The sequence below is a fragment of the Nomascus leucogenys genome, chromosome 25 (assembly GCF_006542625.1).
Source record: "Nomascus leucogenys isolate Asia chromosome 25, Asia_NLE_v1, whole genome shotgun sequence".
In the NCBI taxonomy this organism is placed as follows: Eukaryota; Metazoa; Chordata; class Mammalia; order Primates; family Hylobatidae; genus Nomascus; species Nomascus leucogenys.
The window spans coordinates 9,910,394-9,935,393 of record NC_044405.1 but is presented as its reverse complement, the minus strand read 5'-3'; positions in this window follow the sequence as shown (position 1 = coordinate 9,935,393).

Genomic DNA, 25,000 nt, shown 5'->3' with positions numbered 1-25,000 from the left:
TGTAATATGAAAAACATAGTATTTTTATTAATTTTAATCTACCTATTTTATTCTAAAATAAATTTCAAAATTAGACATGGATCAAATATCAGAAGTTAAATACTAAGGATATATTAAATGTACAACCCATATTCTAAAAATTAATATTTTAAACACTGCTACTAATTACTTTGCACATAATAGCTTCAATTTGTGGCTTCATTAAAGAAAATTAAAGAAGAGCTTTCCTCAAATGTATTTCATTACAGTTCATAGTGGATATTGTCAATCATTTCAAGGCTGACTGGCTCTGCCACTTTTAATTTGAAAAAATAAAAAAGTAAAACATTTTTTAAACATCTGCATGAATGACCTCAACCAATTAAAATATCTTGAACCAAATCCATAACCCAAGCATGCACACACACACACACTCACACACACAAACACGTATGTTGCAAGCAAATTTCCAGTGCATGTTTCATAAGTCATTCGATTTCAAAAACTAAACATTATATCTATTTTTAGGTTAATCTGCAAATGGAGAATATATGTATATGTTCAATTGAAATTTTATATATTATTAACAATCTCTGGGTCTGAATTAATGAAAATGAATTAAGTAAATACACTAGAAGGTAGACTTTAAACTATTTGCATACAATATTTGTTGAACTAGGCTTATATATGTGGTTGAAATGTTGTATATTAAAAATGATTATCAAATATGTCCATACATTACATTTGTTCTTAAATAACAACCTTAAATAATAATGATGAGATTTTGCAAAAATTTCTAACAGAAATTTGTAACCTCGATGTGCAATTATATTACATATGTTTTAAAAACCAATCCAATACGTTTTAGCTAGTTTATGCATGAGTATACTTGTATATGCTGTACATTTACAAAGTCAAGCTTATTTTTTGTCTCTGAATAAGTGTTTATAAATAAGCCATAGTAAAAATTAGAGGCAGTATCCATTACATTTACATTTATCTCCTATATACTACCCAGAAACTGGTAAAATTAGATGACAACCTGTTTGTTAGTGCTTGGTCCATCAATGCTTAATGTGACTATTGATATGATACGGTTTTTGTGAGCCATTTTATAACTTGTTTTCTATTTGCTTGCTCTTTTAAGATCTCTCCCTTCCGCTCTATATTCTTGATTATTTGAATATTTTTAGTTGTACTTCTCTAATGTTACACTTTGCTTGAAACTTTAGATTTCTGTCGGAGATTTGCTTCTTTTCATGGTTATTTCTACTACAAAAGAAGAGAAAGCAGGCTGCATACTGCTACTTGTTAAGCACCGTATCATCCAGTAAACCTACAATATAGAAATTTCTCCTAATATCCACATAAATAAAAGACATTTTAACCTCTGAAAATAATTTTAATACATTTTAACAGTTTTTGATTTACAGGTTATTTCTAATATAATACAGAGGGTTCTTATATACACATTTAGTGTTCCCTTTTATTAATATCCTACCTTAATAAAGTATACTTGTTACAATTAATGAACCAATTTTGATAAATTATTATTCAATAAAGGACATTCTTAACTTGGATTTTCTTAGTTTTTACCTAATCTCCTTTTCTTTTTCAGGATACCACATTGCATTGAGTTGTCATGACCTTTTTAGGCTCCATTTTCTGCAGTATTTTCTCAGACTTTGGCTGTTTCTGATAACCGTGACAGTTTTGAAGAGTGCTGGTCAGATAATTAGAATATCCCACATTCTAATTCATACATTAGCATTTGTATGAAGTTTTTCTCAGGATGAGACCAGGGTTCTGGACATTTGGGAGAAAAACCACAAAGTAAAGTACCATTTTACTAAAATCCTATCAAGGATATATTGTATCCACATCACTTATCATAGTTGAAGATGATTTTTATCACCTGCCTGCAGTAAGGTTTATCAGCTTTATTCACTGTAAAGTTATATCTTCTCCAACTTTTCATATTATATTTTTTGGAAGAAAGTAACTATGCACAGCCCTCACTTAAGGGGTGAGGAGTCATGCTTCACCTCTGTGAGGACAAGGTATCTACATAAATAATTTGGAAATTTTCTGCATGGAAAATTTTCTCCCCTGAATCTATGTATTTATTTATTCAATCCTTAATTGATTACAGCATGAATTCATGGATATGTATTTTATTTTTTAGATTAGAATCCAATATTGCTTTATTTATTGTCACTCGAATCTTTCCAGGTTTGGCCACTGGGAACTCCTTCATTTGGCTCCTGTGTTTTTTGCTTTGTTTTGTTGTGTTGTGTTTTTAGCATACTCCATAGTTGTGTGAAGAAAGTTTTTTTGTTTGTTTGTGTGTTTGTTTTTACAGCATTTCCTTAATTTCTGACACTGCAAAATGCTCCAGGTTCATCTTGAAACTTTCCTGCCCAAGTATTAAAGTCAGTCATTTCTCCAAAGACACTTGGTTCCTTGGTTCCTTTTATCAAAGAATATTAGAAATCAAGAACAGGTTAGGTATTAATATATTTATTGCTACTGGGATATCCTGCTTCTCTTCTCTCTTAGCTGTTAGAACAAGAAAATATATGCGTGTATATACTAACCAATGGATTTATACATCTCCATAAATATTTATATATGTAACCATCCATGTCTATATTAAGTAAACATCTGTTCAGAGTGATGTTTCTAATTCTAATCCATTACTCTATGGATCATTCTCCCCTCCTTCCCTCGTTTATCTATAAATTCCCATTCCAACAGGGAGAAATCTGGCTCCCAACATTTCTCATCCTTCTACTTAGTTGTTCAATTCCAGTATACACGAATAGTACTATCAGAATTTTTAACTTGTATCACCAGGGAATAAAATTTTAACAACGAAGCTTCAGTGGTTATGTACAATTTCTTGCCATTAGTTTTATGGACCTCCACTCATTTCCAAAGTTATTTTGAGGTCAACACCTTTTTCTCCTACCTCCTTTACTGAGGTTGTTTCACATACTTGCAGTACAGTTAGATTATATATATTATTTTACGTTCAGTCTTGTGATTTCTCCAACCTTGTAAAAATGTTTATAATTTTCATGCATTGAAGTTCATTGTGTGCTGTAAATCTCAATGTGTTTTGACATAGGAATAGTCTCACATATTCACAGTTAAAGTGTGATACATAATAGAATCACTACCCTAAAATATTTCATTTCGCATATTTAATCCTCTATCTCCCCCACACCCTTGACAGCCACTCATCTTTTTGTGTCTCTATAGTTTGCTTTTTCTAGAATGACGTATAATTAGAACCACACAGTACATAGCCTTTTCAGACTGGCTTTTTTCATTTTGCTCCATGAATTTAAGATGCTTTCATATTATTTTGTGCTTGATAGTTTATTTCTTTTTATCTCTGAATAACACTCATTGCATTGGGGTACCATGCTTTGTTTATACTTTCACTTACTGAAGAAAATCTTGGTTGCTTCCAATCATTTTTGGTGCTTATAAATAAATCTCCCACAAATATTCAAGTGCAGGTTTTCAGACATTTTTCAAATTAGCTAGTAAATATGGAGTAGCACAATACTGGATCATATGGTAAAACCATGTTTACTTTAGTAAGAAACTGCCAGATTGTCTTCCAACGTGGTACTGTTTTGTATCCCCACCAGCAATGAGGAAGGATTCCGGTTTTTCCACATTCTCATTTGCAGCTGGTATTGCCAGCTTTGTTTTGTCTTTGTTTTTGTTTAGCCACCCTAAAATGTGTATAGTGATATCACATTGTTATAATTTGTGACTCCTTAATGACAAATGATGTTGAAAATATCTTCATATGCTTATTTGCCAACTATATTTTCTTCGATGAGATGTTTGTTTAGATATTTAGCCCATTTTTAATTATCAGAGCAATTTTAGATTTACAAAAAAAAACTGAATGGAAAATACAGACAGCTCTCATATAGCCCCATCCCCACACACGCACAGCCTGCCCACTTTTGCCTATTTTTAAATTGGGCTGTTAGTTTTTTTACTGTTGGGTCGTAAAGATTCCTCGAGTGTTTTGGATACAAAATTACTTATCAGATAACTTCTTCTGCAAATATTTTATCTGAGCTCTGTCTTGTCATTTCTCTTTTTTTTTCTCTCTCTCTCTTAGAGGTGAAGTCTCCCCATATTGCCCAGGCTGGTCTCAAACTCCTGGGCTCCAATGATCCTCCTGCCTCAGCCTCCAAAGTAGCTGAGTCAACAGGCACGTTCCGTCACACCTGGCTTGTTATTTCATTCTTGTCACAGGGTTTTTCACAGAAGTATTAGTTTTAGTAAAGTTCAAATTATCTGTTTTTCTTGGACCATGCTTTTGGTACTGAATCTAAAAATACGTTGAGAAATACAAGGTCAGCTAGATTTGTTCTTATGATGCTTCTAGGAGATTTTTAGTTTTGTATGCTTACATTTATGTCTCTGATCTGGTTTGAGTTAGTTCACCTGAAATGTGCAATGTATATGTCTAGGTTGATTTTTCTTTTACATATGGACAGCCAAATGTTCCAGCACCAATTGGTGAGAAGACTATCCTTTCTCTATTCAATTGCCTCCGCTCCTATTAAAGATCAGTTTACTATATTTGTGTAGGTCAATTTTTGGCCTCCCTAATCTGGTCAGTTAATTTCCACATGTATCCTTTCTCCAACATTATGCTGTCTTGATTGTTGTAGCTTTAGAGTAAATCTTGAATCAAGAGTGTCAATCCCCTTCCTTTGTTTTTCTGCAGTATTGTGTTGGCTCTTCTAGACCTTCTGTCTTTACATATAAACTTTCTAACCAGTGTGTGGATATCTACAAAACAGTTCAATGAAATTTTTACAAGGATTACATTGAATCTAAATATCCAGTTGGGAATATTGGCATCTTAGCAAATTCATAACATGGGCTACCACTCTTTGTTTAGTTTCTCTTTGATTTCTTTCATCAGAGTTTTGTGGGTCTTTTAATATAAGTCCTGCACATATTTTGTTTGATGTATTTATTCCTGTTATAACAAAAAATAATTGACTTTTTTTTTTTTTCAGACGGAGTCTCACTCTGTTGCCCAGGCTGGAGTGCAGTGGCACGATCTCGGCTCACTGCAAGCTCCGCTGGCCAGGTTCACGCCATTCTCCTGCCTCAGCCTCCAGAGTAGCTGGGACTACAGGTGCCCGCCACCATGCTCGGCTAATTTTTTTTTTTTTCTATTTTTACTAGAGATGGGGTTTCACCATGTTAGCCAGGATGGTCTCCATCTCCTGACCTCGTGATCCACCCGCCTTGGCCTCCCAAAGTGCTGGGATTATAGGCATGAACCACTGTGCCCTGCCAAATAATTGACTTTTTTATTGAAACCATGTGCGTAAGTTTCCTAAGGCCACCATAACAAAGTACTATAAGCTAAGTGGTTAAAACGGTCTGGAGGCTGGAAGTAAATATTCAAGGTTCATGCTCCTTCTATGTAGAATTCTTCCTTGCTTTTTTTTTTTAACTGCAGATGTTGGCTTTCAATGCTTGGCCTTCCTTGGCTTGCAGCTGCATTATTCCAATCTCTGCCTCCGTTGTCATAAGATGTTCTTCCTTTTTGTGTCTGTCCAAATTTCTCCTTCTTATAAGGGCACCAGTCATATTGTATTAAGCTCCACCATTAATGACTGCACCTTTTGTTTGCCACTTCTGAAAAGACCCTCTTTTCAAATAAAGTTACATACACCGGTACCTCAGGATTTCTACAGATCTTTTGGGAGGCCACATTTCCATTCATAACACTATGTATCCTGTGGCATCATTATACTAGTTTAAGTCATTACAGACATTGTTGCTGTCGTTCCTCATTCTTTGGAATTTTCTACATATATAATCATATCATCTGCAAAAAAAGACTGTTTCCCCCCTTATTATTTGCATCTTTTTCTTGTCTTGTTGCATTAGCTAAGACTTCAAATAGGATGTCAAATAAAAGTGGTAAGAGAACATCGCTTCCTTGCTCCAAATCCTACAAGGAAAATGTCAAGTGTCCTGCCATTCAGCATGATGTTAGCAGTAAGTTGTTTGTAGATGTTCTTTATAGAGTTGACAAAGTCCCCCTTTGTCCTAGTTTGAACAATTTTATCATGACAGGGCATTGCATTTTGGTAAGTGCCTTTTTATTTTATACATCAAATGATATATGATTTTTGCTTTTTAGCTTGTTGATAGGATGGATTATTTTGATAGATTTTATAATGTTGAACTGTACTGAAATATTTCTGTTGAACATTATTGTATCTACATTCACGAGAGACGATGATATATAGTTTCTCTTTCCTGTAATGTTTTTACCTGATTGTGACATTAGGATAACTAGGAAGTATTCTTTCTGCTTCTATTTTATGGAAGAGTTTGTGGAGAATAGATAGTATTTATTTTTTTAAATGTTTGGTAGAATTTACCGGTGAACTCTTTAGTGCCTTGTACTTTCTCTTTGTAAAATTATAGTAGGCCTATAATTAATAGGCCTACTTAGATGATCTGTTTCCTCTTTTGTGAGTTTTGGAAACTTGTGTCTTTTAAAGAATTAGTTCATTTCATCTAAGTTATAAATGCCGTAGTGTTACTTGTATTTCTTTACTATCCCAGTTAACTATAACTAATAACTATCAAACTCTTGTATTCTTTGTTCTAAATTCTATAAAGATTTCTAATTTTCATCATGTCTCACTTTTTAAACTGAAAATAATGAGCTGTGGCCCATCTTCCTTCATATGATTATTCTTTTGTTGTTTTTTTAAAGTAAGAAATAGGAGATAATTAAAAATGTTGGTGGCATCCATAATCTTTATTTCAAATTTCAGTGAAGAGATGAAATGCTCTTGACATGATGTCACACTAAGTTTGAAATGTAGTATATTTTCTATGCAAAACATGATTTGAACACAACATTGCTTCAAAGACTGAAGAATAGCACAACTTCTATTATATATGGCCTCTGCCACTCTGTAAAAATAAGGAAAGCTGTAGCTTAATAAAAGTAGTAGTAACATAATAATATTTGATGCTGATGAAGTAATGTATACTTTGATATATTTTCACATGTGTTCTGTGAAAGGGTCATATTTACAAAACAACCTCCAAATGCAGAAAGATGTGCCAAACCAAAGAAGGAGGCAGAGAAATCCAGTTTGTTTACTGGGGTAACTTACTGATAGAAGAATGGTCTCAGGTGGCAGCAAGACAGGTAGATCCCCAAACTGTTACTCCTCAGACTCAGGGCTTATATACCACTGTGAACAGTATATGCTTTGTGCACGACAATTAAAGGCAACTCTCCAGGACAGGTAAGAATGCCATATGCTGATGATTTGTATCAAGATTGACATGTTCTTATGCTAAGGACAGCATATCAAGTAGAAATCTGGAGGCATTTGTGAAGTTGGAGTTAATCCGAAGTGAACAAGATGGGTTAGCATCCAAGATTAAGTCACTTTTGTTTCCACAGCATGCATTGTCTCATTTGACATAGTTTGTTTAGTGAGCATACTCTACAAGAGATGAGAATGTTATATAAAGATGTAACTTGAAAATTTGACATAGTCTAAGCTAGGAATTTTCTTATAAATGTATGTATTTACCCTCATATTTACAAATGGTAAAAAGTATCTTATTTAAGAGTGATTAACTAGGAACAGATCATTTCTCATTTTACTCATATTCTGGGTTGATTTTCATTGAAGACAGTTACTCAGGTATTAGTATTCATAGAATTACAGAAGGAATAAGAATATGCATTAACTTAAAGTGATCTTATCAAGCTTTACCATTTCTAATTTATATGAAGGAATTCACTTACTTGGATATTTATTCAAGAAGTTATTGCTATTCAATGTAATACAATTTTTCTTACCACATGCAGAAAATCCTGAGTCGTGTGCTGAATTTATAAATGTACAAAGCTAATTATATCGTAATTTTAAAAACTACATCACAAATAGCTTTACAAGGATGTTGGAATAAAATATATTTTGTAAAGTATAGTATAAATCAAAAACTCTGCATAGACCTGGGTTTAGGAATATAAATTCAAGGTTTCGAGGTCATGATAAATGAAAATTATAGCATTTAGAATAGCTTTTTGCATATTAAAACATTTATGGAAAAATATTTTAGAAGAAATGGAGCATATTTTAATTAACTTAACAATTATAAAGCTGTAATTTTGTTTTAGTGTTCTCTAGCTCTGATAGATTGATTTCCTGATGTTCTAAAAGATAGCTTTCTAAGCGAATACTTAGCCAAAACTCAAACCTAATTATAGACAATTGCTTTGTGTTTTATTTTCCTCATCAGGAAAAACAAAATTATATACTCCATTGAGTTAGTGTAAGGTCTAATGGAGTTAATAGATTTATGCCCCTTTGAAGATGGCTTAACAAATTGTAAAGCCTCAGGAATTGAGAGTTGATACTAATTTTGAGGATCAAATACTAACTCCTTTATGTCTCTATCCAAGTATACTCTTTTCCTAATCAATTGACTTACAACATTTTTATTAGAATTACAGTATTTTAGATTTTTTAATGTTTTATTTCATATTCAAATATAACAAATTAGTACATGATAACCAACAATTCATCAAACTATTTAAGGAAGAGATTAGCCATTTTAGCTCTTCCAAATCACATTCTCATAGACGCTTGACCAATATTGATGAATATCCTGATAATTTTCTTTATAATCCCCATTTATTTCTGAAGACGTTTCGTAGTATCATTTTGTATGTTCACTTACTCTTTGCTTCTTATAAGTAGCCTGCCTCTTTTCTTTTAATATGTCTTTATCTCCTTTAGTGTTCCAAATTTTCAGTATAATTTGTCCAAGTGAAAATATTTTTAATTTATTTTCTTGGTTTCAGTATGATTCCTGAAAATACAGAGGCATGCTTTTTATCAATTTGGGAAAATTCACAGCCTTTTTTTTGTTAAATCTTGTTTCTTCCCTCTTCCATTTTCTGTATTGTCTCTTTTCAGAATGCCAATTGGATGCATACTATACCTTCTCATTCGGTCCATAATCTATGCCTCTCAACTCTCCCCAGCTTTCAGAATTTTCATTCCTTGCCTTTCATCTCTTAACATGCATGCTCAGCTATATCTTCCAACTCATTGCTCATCTCTTAGCTGTGTCTGATCTTCAGATTAAACCATCCATTGAAGTTTTAAATTCAGTGAATATATTTTCATTTCTACAAGTTCTTATTAGTTAATTTTAAAACTGTCTTCTGATATTTTCTCATTTCATAATTATGAAAGCTGAGAGTTCCATAATGCAATGTTTATAAACTGGAAACCCATGAAGACTGGTACTGTAGTACAAAGGACTGAGGGTCAGAGAGGCAGTGGTGTAGATTCCAGTTCAAATCTGAGAGCTTTAGAACCAGGAGCACCAAGGGCAGCAGAAGTTCCCCCAGATTAAGTAGTAAGGCAGAAAGAGAATCCAACCTTCTTCCACCATTTGTTATATTCAGGCCTTTGATTAATTGGATAATGACACCCCCTTCCACATCAAGGAGGGCAATATGCTTTACTCAATCCAGCAATTCAAATGCTAATCTCTTCCAGAAACACCTTCATAGATAAACCCCAAAATAATGCTTAAGCAGATATCTGGGCATCCTGTGGCTCAGTCAGGTTGACACATAAAATTAACCATCATGGTAAGATTCAGAAAAGATTAGAAAGGAATAAGAATGGCTGAATAAATTTGGGAAAAAATAGACTGAATAAAGCTGTTGAAACAAAAATTTTTAATGGATAGATTGTAGAGAAGATAAATCATAGTTGAAAACAAAGTCAAGGAAATAGATCTGTCTGTAAGATTTAACCAGAATGAAGAAGAAAGAGGCAAGTAAGCGAAAACTACTGAAGATAGTTTTGAGAAATAAATCAAATGTAAAGTTCTACCATGATATTAATTAAAGTTACAAGAAAAAGGAAATTCATGAAAGGAGATAATGACAATAATCACAAAAATGATTAAAACATTAATGAATCAGGGAATTATTTTTCTAGAGAAGAGGTATAAAAAACATCTTCACTCTAGGTAGTGAAATTTCAGAACACCAAAGAGAAAAAGTGCAATGCACTGAATTTGCTTACCCCAAATTCATACATTGAACCTTAATCCCAATGTGATGGCATTTGGAGATGAAGCCTTTAAAATGTAATGAGGTCATGAGGATAGAGGCTTCATAAATGGCATTGGTGGCTTTATGAGAAGAGTGCAGAGAGCTAGCTGGCTGTTATCTGCCATGTGAAGATACAAAAAGACTTCAGCTCTCTGCAGTCTGAAAAAGAGCCCTCAGCAGAACCCAATTGTGCTGGACCCTGATCTAAACCTTCCAGCCCTCACAGAACTGTGAGAAATGAGTTTCTGCAGTTTATAAGACACCTAGTTTACGGTAATTTGTTAAACTTGCCCCAAATGACTAAGACCGAAACAATTTTACATCAGATATAGATTTGCATATTATCAACAGAAGGCCAAAACCTTCTGTAGAAATATAGTGTCAGTATATTTCTCAACAACAATGGAAGCCTGAAGATGATGCGATAATATCTTCAAAATATTGAAATAAAATAAAGTGTCAATCTAGAATTTTGCTTCAATAAAAGTATAAAAAATATTAAGTAAAATATTTTTAGTAAAAAACACATAGCTTATATCTAAAAGCCTTTATTAATAGAATAGAATACAAAAAGAAGAAAAAAATTCCATAATCTATCTGAAATGCAAGAAGAGTGTTTGAGAAAATTAATGGTAAATACAGAGTTTGCTCTCTCTCTCTCTATATATATATACATATATACACACACACATATACATATATATATATATATATATAAATACTAATAATTCAAGAAGTTGAAAAACGACAAAACCAAAATACTGGAGGAAAGTAACTTAGATGGACTATAGACTTTTGACTTAATGCTGAAATGAGTTAAAACTTTAGGGAAGTGTTGGGAAGGTATGATTGGTTTTGAAATGTGAGGACATGAGATTTGGGGGGCCAGGGGTGGAATGATATGGTTTGGCTGTGTCCCTACCCAAATCTCATCTTGAATTGTAGTTCCCATAATTACCATGTGTCATGGGAGGAACCTGGTGGGACGTATTTAAATCATGGGGGTGGGTCTTTCCCGTGCTGTTGTTGTGATGGTGAATAAGTCTCATGAGATCTGATGGTTTTATAAAGGTGAATTCTCCTGTGCATGCTCCCTTTGCCTGCTGCCATGTAAGATGTGACTTTGCTCCTCATTTGCCTTCAGCCATGATTGTGAGGCCTACCCAGCCATGTGGAACTGTGAGTCAATAAAACCTCTTTCTTTTATAAATTATCCAGTCTTGGGTATGTCTTTATTAGCTGTGTGAGAACAGATTAATACAGTAACATATAAGTTATAGAGAAACAATCAGAGTTAAAGTGTTCTGAAATATCTGTATTGTTCAAGAAGGCAGATAAATATAGTTTAAATTTTAAAATATTAATAAAATGTTTAGATAAAATAATATTTTAAGTACACAAATACAAGGAGCTTTCATATACTGAAACTGTTGAGTTAAAAATAAAATATAAAAATCAATCAGAAAGAAAAGACAAGATGAAAATAGGAAAGCAAATCACATTTAATAAAAGGTATTGATAGGCATTCAAATGTATTAATAATATTCAAAAGTTATGTTAGTTAACTGAATTCATCAGTTTTTATTAAAAGACTTTGAGAGATTTTATTTATGTATTTATTTATTTATTTCTGAGATGGAGTTTTGCTCTTGTCTCACAGGCTGGAGTGCAATGGCACAATCTCAGCTCACTGCAACCTCTGCCTCCTGGGTTAAAGAGATTCTCCTGCTTCAACCTTCCCAGTAGCTAGGACTACAGGCACGTGTCACTATGCCTGGCAAATTTTTATATTTTTAGTAGAGATGGGGTTTTACCATGTTGGCCAGGATGGTCTCGAACTCCTGACCTCAGGTGATACATCTGCAGCCTCCCAATTCCTGGAATTATGGGCATGAGCCACCACGCCCAGCCGGTGAGATTTTATTTTAAAATATTAACCCAATATTATTTTGAAAATAACAATTCCTATTCACTTGTTTAAAAATTAATCTTTATTAGGTAAGATGGCTATATCATGGTAGGCTAATAGTTCCATTCCAACAATAAAAAATCCCAAATAAATTGAGATCATTGTGTTTTATATGGTATTGAACACCTGAAGAAGAAGCAGGGACTGCACAAACTAAAATTATAGAGAAGAAAGATTCTTCCTTGATAAACTGATAATCCCTGACTATTTCCCCAACCCCTGGAGGATTTTACTAAATATAGATGTGTCCTAAGGATTAAGGATCTTCCTAAACAGTAGAAAATTGTGAGGAAACAGAGACCAGCAGATGTTTTCCGCTCATGCAAGGCACTTGCAGTGAACTAGAGCCCCAATTAAAGGCTTATGAGGTGGTATAAGACAATGGGTAACAAGGCCAGAAAAGCAGAGTAAAATTTCCCGAGACCTCATAGTACTTGGAAAACAAAGCCTCATTATAGACCATGAGACTTCCTAACACCACATGAAGAAAGTGTGACAACTTCAAGACGTATAGTATAAGCCCTAAATCAGCCAATGTAACACATTTACAGCTAATAAGGGAACAGAAGAGATGAAAAGATATCGGCTAATTACTCGATGCAAAAGGAGATGAAAAAAGAGAGAGAGGAACAAATAATAGATGGTTCAAATGGAAACTATATCAAATGGTCAGTTAAACAAAAGCATATCAACAATCACATTAAGTATATGGAGTGGAAACATTCCAATACAAACCAGATTGTCATTTTCGAATAAACACCAAGACTAAACTGTTTGCTAACTACAAGAATCCCATTTTCAATATAAAGAAACAAATTTTTTATAAGTAAAATGTTAGTGAATAAGCACATACACCATAGCAATACTAATAAAAATTAAATTGGACTACCTATGGTAATATCATACAAAATCAATTTCAGAACAAAGAATATCACTAGGGCTAGGAGGGGACATTATATTTTGAAAAAGATGTTCAATATTCAAATATCGAAATATTACCAGAGCTTCAAAGTACAGGAATTAAAAACTGATAAAATTTCAAGAAGGAATAGTGAAATATACATCGTCAGGACTTCAAGATTTTTCTCTCAGTAATTAACAGAATATATAGAAAACGCATAAGCCTGAATTAGAGTGCCAACAAACTTGAACTAATTGACATTTATAAACACTCCAAAAACCAGCAAAGTACACTTTTTTTAAGCATACATGGAACATTTATAAACATAAGACTCTATTCTGTGCTAAAATTCAAGCCATAAAAAAGATTGTCTCTTATGAAGTTAATTATAAATCTATGACACAAAGATATCTAGAAAATTCACCAACATTTAGAAGTGCCAAATAAAAAATTAAAAAACAAAATAAAAAAGTTTGACTTATAATAAAAGTAAAACATCAACCTTTGCAAAATGAATTAATCCTGAAATTACAAGAATGTTATAGTACAAAATATCCATATTCAAAAATAAAAGCCTCATCTCAGTGACGTCTGTTGCCACCTTAGAAAGTAGAAATAGAAAAGTATAGAAAATCCAAGTAAACAGACATAAGAAGATGACGAAACTCAGGGTAGAGAGGGTTAAAATTGTAAAAATAAAACAATGGAAAAAACTAATGAAACTAAAATCTTTCTTTGAAAAGATCTATAACATTAATAAGCATCCACGAGACTAACGAGGAACTTAGACAAATTTACAAGAAAAAGTATAAAAACAACCCTATCAAAAAGTGGGTGAAGGTTATGAACAGACACTTCTCTAAAGAAGACATTTATGCGGCCAATAAACGTGAAAAATAGCTCATCATCACTGGTCATTAGAGAAATCCAAATCAAAACCAGAATGAGATACCGTCTCACAACAATTAGAATGGCGATCATTAAAAAGGCAGGAAACAACAGATGTCCGCGAGGATGTGGAGAAATAGGAACACTTTTACACTGTTGGTGGAAGTGTAAATTAGTCCAACCATTATGCAAGACAGTGTGGTGATTCCTCAAGGATCTAGAACCAGAGATACCATTTGCCCCAGCAATCCCATTACTGGGTATATACCCAAAGGATTATAAATCATTCTACTATAAAGACACATGCACATGTATGTTTATTGCAGCAATATTTACAATAGCAAAGACTTGGAACCAACCCAAATGCCCAGCAATAATAGACTGGATAAATAAAATGTGGCACATATACACCATGGAATACTATGCAGCCATAAAAAAGAATGAGTTCATGTCCTTTGCAGGGACATTGATGAAGCTGGAAACCATCGTTCTCAGCAAACTAACACAGTATCAGAAAACCAAACACTGCATGTTCTCACTCATAAGTGGGAGTTGAATAATGAGAACACATGGACACAGGGAGGGAAACATCACACACTGGGGCCTGTCACAGGGTGTGGGGGAAAAGGGATGCAGAGCATTAGGACAAATATCTAATGCATGTGGGGCTTAAAACCTAGTTGCAAACCTGGTTGATAGTTGCAGCAAAGCACCCGGGCATATAACTATGTAACAAACCTGCACGTTCAGCACATGTATCCCAGAACTTAAAGTACAATAATAATAATAATAAAAAAACTACTAAACATAATCAAGAAAATATAATAAAGAGATATATAAATTGATCAAGGTAGTTCGATTTATTAGCACATGTTTAAAAATAAATAACACATGCAGAAAGCGTTTGATCAAATTCAGTATTCTTGATAAAGCAGTCAGTAAATCAACAATAAAAGTAAAGCAATTGAATCTTCATCTTGTCACAGAAAAAGATTTAAGAGAGAAGAGTCCAGAAGGTAATTGTAAATGAGGTGAATCTTTTTTTTTTTTTTTTTTTGAGACGGAGTTTCGCTCTTGTTGCCCAGGCTGGAGTGCAATGGCACGATCTCAGCTCACCGCAACCTCCGCCTCCCATGTTCAAGCAATTCTCCTGCCTCAGCCTCCCAAGTAGCTGGGATTACAGGCATACACCACCACGCCCAGCTAATTTTTTGTATTTTTAGTGGAGATGGGGTTTCTCCATGTTGAGGCTGGTCTCGAACTCCTGACCTCAGGTGATCCGCCCACGTCGGGCTCCCAAAGTGCTGGGATTACAGGCATGAGCCACCAGTCTTGCTCTGTCTCCAGGCTGGAGTACAGTGGTGCAATCTCGGCTCACTGCAATCTCTGCCTCCTGGGTTCAAGAGATTCCCCTGCCTCAGTCTCCCGAATAGCTGGGACTAGAGGTGCGCACCACCATGCCTGGCTAATTTTTTGTATTTTAGTAGAGACGGGGTTTCACCATGTTGGCCAGGATGGTCTCGACCTCCTGACCTGGTGATCTACCCGCCTCAGCCTCCCAAAGTGCTGGGATTACAGGCGTGAGCCACCGTGCCCAGCCGAGGTGAATCTTGAAGTTGAGTGGTATTCCCAAGTAGATGAAAAGTAAATGAGGCACACACAGTAGGCTAGTAGCCTTCAAGAAAGTTGAATTATTATTTTTTAAAGGCATACAATTACACTTGGAATATAAGGCATTGGAGAAGTAGGATGGGAAAAATATAAGATCACACAATAAATATAGATTTTGTTTTGTTTACTTCTGTTTGGTTTCCCTTCTATGCTTAGTTTGCTGAAAATTTCTGTCGGGAATAGATATTGGATTTGCCAGATAATTTTTCTGCATCAATTAAGATCATTTTTTTTAATTTTGGAAACATAGAATTTATCCTTGTAACTATTTTAAATGTACAAGTCAGTGCCATTAAACGTATTCACATTGTTGTTCAACCACCCTTATAAATCTTCAGAACTTTTTCCTCAACCGAATCTCCTAATCAATAACTCCCAATTATTGATTCTCCCAGGCCCTGGTAACCACTGTTCTACTTTTCATCTTTATGAATTTGACTACTGTAGGTATCTCATTAAGTGGAATCATACAATATTTGTCCTCTCGTGTCTTGTTATTATTATTTTTTACTTAGCATGATATATTCAAGGTTCATTATGTTATAGCATGTGTTTGGATTTCATTTTTTTAAAGCTGAGTAACATTTCATTGTGTATAAATACCACATTTTGTTGATCCATTCATTCATCAAAGGACATTTGGATTCTATAAACATGGATGCAAAATAAGCTGTTTGAATTGCTGTTTCAATTATTTTGTGTATGTACTCGAATGTAGAATTGCAGAGTCATAGGGTAATTTTATGTTTAGTTTTAAATTGTTATACTATTTTCCATAGCAGCACTATTTTACTTTCCCACCAGTAAGGCAGAAAGTTCTAGTTTCTCTCTCTTCACAAATACCTGTTTGTTTGTTTTTTTAAATATATGACAGCCATCCTAATGGGTATGAAGTGGATTTTTAATTTACTCTGTTAATAGGCTGAATTACATTGATTTTACTTTGCTAATAACAGGAATATTTGGAATAAAAGTTTCAAATGACATTAAAATTGCATATTTTACAGATTTTGAATTTACTTCTTAGTAGATTTGTTAAATTTCTTCATAAATTTAAGTTTGTGGGCTGCATTGGAAATTGCAATGTGGAGTTTTAATTTAGAAAGGCCCTAAAAAAGGACCAAATTAATTAATCCACCATTATTTTCCCCAGAGTAAAGAATCTCTTTTAAATCTTAGATTTCATTGTATATGTAAAATAGAGTATTTTATATAAATTTCTACTGGGAACTACTGTATATATTTCTTAATATATAATTTCTAACAAACATGAAAAAGTCATAGCTATGTTAATAACATACTATGGGTAATTGAATAAATCACCTTTTAATACTTAAGGGTCAATGAGGTTTTATTCTGAAGTTTATTGGTTTATTAAATTTGGTTTAATTTTATTTCTTAATAATATTATTGTATGATTTTGGATATATTAAGGTGTTTTTATTTCCTCATTATAATCCTTTGCGTCAGAGAAGCAGATGTGTGTCTGAGACTATCCATAGATCCATCAGCAGCTGAGTGACTAATGCAAGGCGAGAGTGAGGAAAATGGGAGTTAATGTTTTGTTGTTAATTTAGGTATCCGTTCATTATTTACATCTTAATGTATTGAATGGATTCATTGAAAAGAAATGGTATAATGAACACTTATAATATAGAGGTGGTTCACAGTGGCACCGAGCCTATAAAAGTAATCTGTGAGGTTAATATTTATCCCTTTTTCTCTAGTTTAATGACCCTTTGTGTACTGAAAGCAGATATGAACACCTTTAATTATACTGGAATTGAAAAACTGATTAATTGGGTTTCCAAATCATGCAAGCATTATTGCATACCATGGACTGAGAATAAATGGTTATTAAATGGAAAATTGTCTTTTCAGCGTCAGAAATAAAACATGTTTCCATTTAGGTAATTATAAGGTTTAAATGGTAATACAAAGCCATTATTGGCACATGGATTTTTATGATGTATCTTTTTTATGTCTGTGATATATGATCAGGCAGAATTTTGTTTCACTGGTGGTTTAGAAAGCAGACTTAGGATTTTTGATTCACTACACTCTACTTCGTGACACTAGGCAACATTCTTATTGATTTATTCTGTTTGGCCATACTATATTTTCCAAAGTAGCCTCAATATGGACAATATATTAAATTAATATCAACTTCTTGATTTACTGGGTGTTTCTGTTACAACTTTCTTTCTAAAGGCCCAATGGACTATAAGTCAAACGTCTGCTTCTATTAAGGTTAGCTCAGAAATTATGCAAGTCCTAATGGCAGTATGTAAAGAGAAATTCTGATAATCTTAACAGTTAAGCATCTTTAATGACAGTGTAGTAGAAACTACTAAAATTAAGTATTCACTGGAAGCTTAAAAGAACCTCCAGGGAGATAATATATTAAAGAGGCTCTGAGCAATTGAAGTCTTATGCCTAATGGCCATGTAACGTGCTCTTTTGCCTGTTTTCTAGGCTTTCCAGAAGTATATAAGGTTTTTAAAAACATACTATATTACCCACTATAAATTTTCTTTGAAAACTGTCAAGCTCTTTTCTATCCTTCTTATATTAAAAAAAAGGGCTTCACAAATATGGATTTGAAGTAAATCAGAAGATGATGGAGAATAATATTGACCTAGGTACACTGGATTAAAAGTATTCCTCATCCCAAAATTATGAAATAATTCAAGATTACTTTGAATGCTAAAATAAATATTTGAAGATCTTTTGCATGATTTTCCAAAACTAGAAAAATAGTTTTTTCATTATCTTTCCGTATACATTCACATACACACATGTCTGTGGGCATATGTGTATCTGTTGCCCATATGTATGTATGCATGTATGGATGAATGGATATATGTGTATATGTATGTGCAGATATGTATATGTGTACACATGTATGTGTGTTTCTGGATATGTGGGCATGTATGTGGATATATATATATGTACAGAATATATAACATTTGAATCTTTTAAAATGGTGGAAATTTTGTTAGTCATAACAGATTTAACAATAGATCTTGATTGTGTTTTTCCTGTTTTAAATAAAATTGTGTGTGCAAATGCAATAATTCATTTTTAAATATGTTACATAACTTTCTCTCTGGTATCATGTGTGTAAAAAACAGGGTTTTGTTTAACGTAAGTTTACCATTTCTTAATAATTCTCTTTGCTGTGAGTTCATTTGCTTTTAGAACTGAGTCTGAAGTTGTATTAATTAGCATTTCTCTTAAATTTAAGTGTTTGACAAAGGAATATAAATATTTTCAGAGGTCCATAAGCAAACTTTTTCATTCAAAAATCTTTTCTTTTTGACCTTTTGAATGTTTTTCTTTTTTCTTTTTTTTGAGACGGAGTCTCACACTGTCACCCCCAGCTGGAGTGCAGTGGGCGTGATCTCGGCTCACCGCAATCTCTGCCTCCCAGTTTCAAGCGATTCTCCTGCCTCAGCCTCCAGAGTAGCTGGGATTACAAGTGCCTGCCACCACGCCTGGCTAATTTTTTGTATTTTTAGTAGAGACGGGGTTTCACTATGTTGGCCAGGCTGGTCTTGAACTCCTGACCTCAGGTGATCCACCCACCTCGGCCTCCCAAAGTGCTGGGATTATAGGCATGAGCCACCTCACCCATCTGAATGCTTTCTAACTGTAGAAATTATTGCAGTTAATTGATATGGACTTAAGAGAGGCATATTATGCATTTTCTCAGGAAAATTTATTTATTAAATGGGTTTATGTTGGAAAGTCATCAAGGTATCTGTGTTAAAAGATTTTGGGAAAAGTAAGAAAATTATAAGTACATGAAAAAAATCTGTGTATTAGGGAAAGTGATTATGAACCACAAAAAATATTTTTCCGCCTGCCTTTCACATATTCGTAAGGGAGATAAATGAGAAAACAAAGAGAAACACTCAGGAAAAATGGGAGTGGTAATAAATGTTAGTGCAATTACGGATACTAAATTCTATTGAGTTTAGCCGTTCAAAGACTGCTTATTAAGCAAGTAGTGCATAAATATATCCCTTTCGAGTGATTTAGAGGTGATTAAGACACACTATCTATCTTTTAGGTGTTTAAGAACTGGGAAGAATTTGGGGGTTAAGAGAATAGAATACAGTCATAAATTGTGTACACCAGGATTTAGAATGATAATTGTCATAAAACAGGTGAAAAATGGTTTAACCAAAGGTGGCAGAGATATTATATGATTGGAAAATCAACAAATAATCATTGAAAATGTATTTTCTAAGGTTATTTGTGAATGGTAAATGAGTCTAACTGCTAGAATGGAAAGTCTTCTGTAGGTAAAATGGATGGCAGGAGCAAATGCATGGTATCAAAGAGCATATTCGGGAGACTTGTGTAGTTAAAGCTAACTCGAACACAAAGCAACTGGAAGTGCCTAATGCTAAGCCCGGACAGCGTGTATGGCTATATCATGAAGCACGATGCAGGACCAGCCTTTTCATGCATTTGCTTCTCAGTAGGAAATGTGGTACAATCTCTTTTCCAGTTATGTGCAAATAACCTTGCCATAGAACTACAGAAAGTTGCTCCCAAAAAAGGAAAGTCTCAGACAGAATCACAATATTCTTCCATCCCTCAACATTTTAGATTTTTTTAAAGGAAAATCAAGAGAAATATTGATGTTTTTGTGTGTGCATGAAAGTTTCTATCTAAATGTGCTATTATAACTGGCTAGCAGTACTTTCTTAGTCTTTAGTTGACACTCTATTGAATGATCCTGGATTTTAAAAGTTCTGTAGTGTGCTCAAAACTCACTATCGGTTTTGTTGATGGCTACACAGTCAAGTTTGCTTTGTTTTCCTATGTGACATAAACCTTTTCAACTTACTCTTAGGTCAAAGTCAGATCTCTAATGAAGAAAGAATGGGATTCTGAAATCTGAGATGGGAATATTTGGGTAGAAAAGCCTAGATTTGAGGCTGAATTGCCTTGATCCCTGCTTCTCAGTGATAGTGGTCCTTTCAGGACAGCACATCCTAAGCCCAAATCTTCCTCTTTGGTATTGCCTTAGTCTTCGGTAGCCTAAGACAGTTTTTGTTATTATAAATACAGGGCAGCAAAAATAAAGACAAAAGGCAAGAGAGGCAGGCAAGGAGGGAGAGCAGCACTTCATTGGGACATGGAGGTAACAAGAGGAATCTTAGCCCTTGGAGTCTGGCAGTAGCTCTGGTCCGGGTGGTCAATCCATAACTTTCCATAGCAGAGGCTAAAGTGTTCAGTGGTGTTAGGAAATGAGACAATGACAGTGATGATCAATTTCTGTAGTGAGCACCCAAGACTTAGGAGGCAGGTGAGCCCAAGAAAATCTGAGAGTGAGGAGAATATATGACACATAAATGGGATCGTCACAAAATTTGTTTTGTTTTCACTTTTACCAATATTCCCAGATACTATTACACTGTACATACCTGACGTTCACATTTCTAATTAAATAGCTTTCATTGCTTATTTAGGCATACTGACTATGTATAGGTACACTTTTGATAAGTAAAATTTTGTTAAGTCATTCTTATGTCTCTAAAACATATATACCACTATTGCTATCATGCAATGGGAGATTTTTCATGGCCTTGTAGCAATATGCACCAGGATGTTTCCCAGATGATGTGGCATGGAAAAGAAACAGACTAATAGAGATATTTACAAATCAAGTGGTAAATGTCAGTTCCTCAATTCTTCATATATCTGTTCCTCTTTCTTATTAAAGATCAAGAATAAGAGAAAGGTTTTAAGTGGAAAAACTGGGCAATATGTATTTGGTGTATGAGCTGGCTGCATGAGCAATCTGGGAAATCCAGCCAATCAGCCTGTGGAAGGCTTGGATAGTGTGGAGAGTAGTTGGAGGTTGTTTATGGTACAGCTTTACAACCCATGGGGGACAGGGCCATCAGGTCTCTAGAATGGGATCAGACATGGTTACAATGCACAGCATGACATCCTCATTTGAGATAAAAATTATTCACTATAATTGTACAAGATCACTGGGTATTTTGAAAAGAAGGAAAAGAAAAATGGAAGGAAGAAAGGAAGAAAAGAAGATAGGAAAGAAAGATTTCATAAATTAGCTTTAGTTATTATTTATTAAAAATTCAAATACATTGTTGCCTCAAGGTATAAATTGAATAAACAAAACTAGGAATACCTCTATGCACACAAACTAGAAAACCTAGAGGAAACAGATGCATTCCTGGAAATACACAATGTCCCAAGGTTGTACCAGGAAGAAATTGGAACCCTGAACAGACCAATAATTAGTTTCCAATTGAATTAGTAATAAAAAGCCTACAACCAGAAAAAGCCCTAGGGCAGAGAGATTTATAGGCCAATTCTACCAGACATATAAAGCAGAGTTGGTAACAATCCTACTGAAACTATTCCAAAAAACTGAGGAGAAGGGACTCCTTTGTAATTCATCCTATGAGGTCAGCATCATTCTGATACCAAAACTTGGCAGAGAGACCATAAAAAAAGAAAACTTCAGGCCAATACATCCGATGAACATAGATGCAAAAATCCGCAACTAAATACTAACAGACCAAATCCAGCAGCACACATCATAAAGATAATTCACCATAATCATGTAGGGATGATGATGATGATCTTTATTCTCAGAATGCAAGGTTGCTTTTTTTAAAATTTGAAAACATGGGGAGTAAACATGTAATAAATATCATGATTTCTGAGTTTTTCTGTGAATTGAATTAAAAAACAGAGAAAAAACACTTTCAAAATTACAGAATAAATATAGAATTATTGAAACAACTACCCTAACAGATCGTATCAACAAGGTCACTAGATTAAAGGAAGACAAGAGTAAATGCTGTGTTCCAAAATCCTTTGAGTAATCCCAGGGAGATCAGACCTCACTATCTCAGTCAACATCAGTTGTTCCAATGAAAATAATATCATATGCAATCAAGCACAATTAATCTCTGGAATGAAGATCAACAGAAGTTCAGCGATGCTTGCCGACAATGACCTTTTAGCAAGAATTGCCTTTGCAGAGTCCTGGCATCATTAGCATTTTGTTGTGTACAATAAAATAACTGAACTCCTGGTTGTTCTTGTCTAATCCTGCCCGGGTGCTTTACTGGCAAACAAAAATGTACAAACCAAAAACAGTACATGGAGTCCAGGGACATATCAAAGACTACCTTTCATATGTGGATTGTTTTGCTGCTTAATTCACCCACAGTGTGTTGCTTTTAGTTTTGAACATATTCTTATTCTCTTCACTATTTTACATATAGTTATTTTAAACATAATTTGAATTGAGCAATAATTAAAATGAATTAGCAAAATCTCTACTAAGAGAAAATAGTAGATATTTTAATTTTAATTTTTACTTCATCTTTTTCTTAGTACATTTCCACTTTTAGCTAAGGTCAAGTTTTACGTAGACATTTGAATACTAAGATTTTATGTGACATTTCAGTATTACTTTCAATATTATTTAAATGTTCATCTATCTGGGCATTATTAGTACTCCTTTACTAATGAATAATTCATTAGTTAAACCTCAATCGGTTTTGCCAGAGGAAACTTTGCATCACATATCTTAGTTCAGGCTGCTATAACAGAATAGCATAGACTGGTGGCTTATAAACAACAGAAATTTATTATTCCTAGTTCTGGAGGCTGGAAGACCAAGATCAAGGTGCCAGAGTGGTTATGTTTTGATGAGGGTTCTCTTCTGTGTTGCAATCTGCCGATTTACCCTCACGTGGCAGCAAAAGCAAGACTGCATTTTGGGGGTTCCTTTTATGAGTATTAATCTTATTCATGAGGGTTCCACCCTCTTGACCTGATTATCTCCCAAAGGACCCATCTTCTAATGCCAACACACTGGAGCATTAGAATTCATCATATGAATTTTGGGTGAACACAAGATAGGTATTCAGTCTATAACAACCACTTAATTTCGTTAGGATTTTTACATATACCAACATGAGATAATTTACTTTATTATTACTTTTTTAAAATTTCTGGAATATTTGTCAAGATAAAAAATCTAATACAAGCCTCCTAAATGAATTTGATGGCTATCCAACTATTTAAAAATTATTTTAAAATTATATATCAATGGATCCATCTGCTTTTCAAAAAAGCTATTCCACTAAGTGGTTTTTAAGTTAACTTAGGTCAAATCCCATAATGTTTGTTGTTTTTCTTAACTATATAATTTGCACATGCTCTAAAATATTATATTATTTGTTTTTATCAATACTTCCTAATTATAAACTTTCCTGATTTACATATTTTGATGCTACATATATTTGTGCTTATAAATAAATGTTTCTTATTTAAATAGTACATATAACTTGCAGATAAAGTACATTACCCCTTTTGCTTCAGTTCGTTTTTATTACTAATAAATTATATCCTATATTTTTTTCTCATTTTGTTAAACATTTGTTTCACTTTTAAGTGACGTATATTTGGTCATTCTTTATTTCCAGCATTTTGTTTATATTAGGTTAAATATTGTATAAGAAATAAATATTTATAACTTTTTTGACACAATGTAAATGCTCTTGCCTTTAAAATATGAAGTTTAGACTCGTTGAATCTATTAACATCTCTGCACCATTTAATGTCTTTTATCATTTTACTTTCTTCTGCTAGCCATATAGATAATATATTATTTTCCTTGATATTTTCTTATTCTGTGATATGGAAGATAGACATTCTTTCTCTATTCTTATCATGTATTAAGGTGTTTCCCACAAAATAATAAACAAAAAATTTAAAAATTAATAAATAAACTATATTTTCCTCTGTTTTGTATTCTCTGACTGAATTAAGCAGGGCTATAATTCTTAGAATTTTACATTCAAAACACTTCTGTAGCATTTTCCAAATAAAAATGTAGTCATTTAGATACATATTTAATTCAAATATTACATTTATGTCTATATATTTATCCATTTTAATGCTGTAGACAATTATACTGTAAAATTTTCTGCTCATAGGTGCTAATTTTTATTACATTTTCCTTTACTATAAGATTATCAGAAGGTGCTATATTTTTACAAAATTTATATATTTATTTGCTCTATTTCTCAGCTCTGCTCTGTATGTAAATATTATAATTTGCTTTTACATGATAAGGAAAATATGTCATTGTTTCCTAATACTTATTAAGTGAAGATGAGGTAGGAGGCAGGACTTGACTCTGGACCAGACTGAAGACTGGCTGAAACAGGGAAGAGGCACAGAAATTACCTCTTCCTAAAATATTCCCACCGTCATTCTGACAGTTTACCATTGCCATAAAAACACCCAGAAGTTACCGCCCATTTCCATGGCAACAATCCAGAAGTTGCCACCCCTTTTCTATAATTTCTGAATAACTCACCTCTTAATTTGCACGTAATTA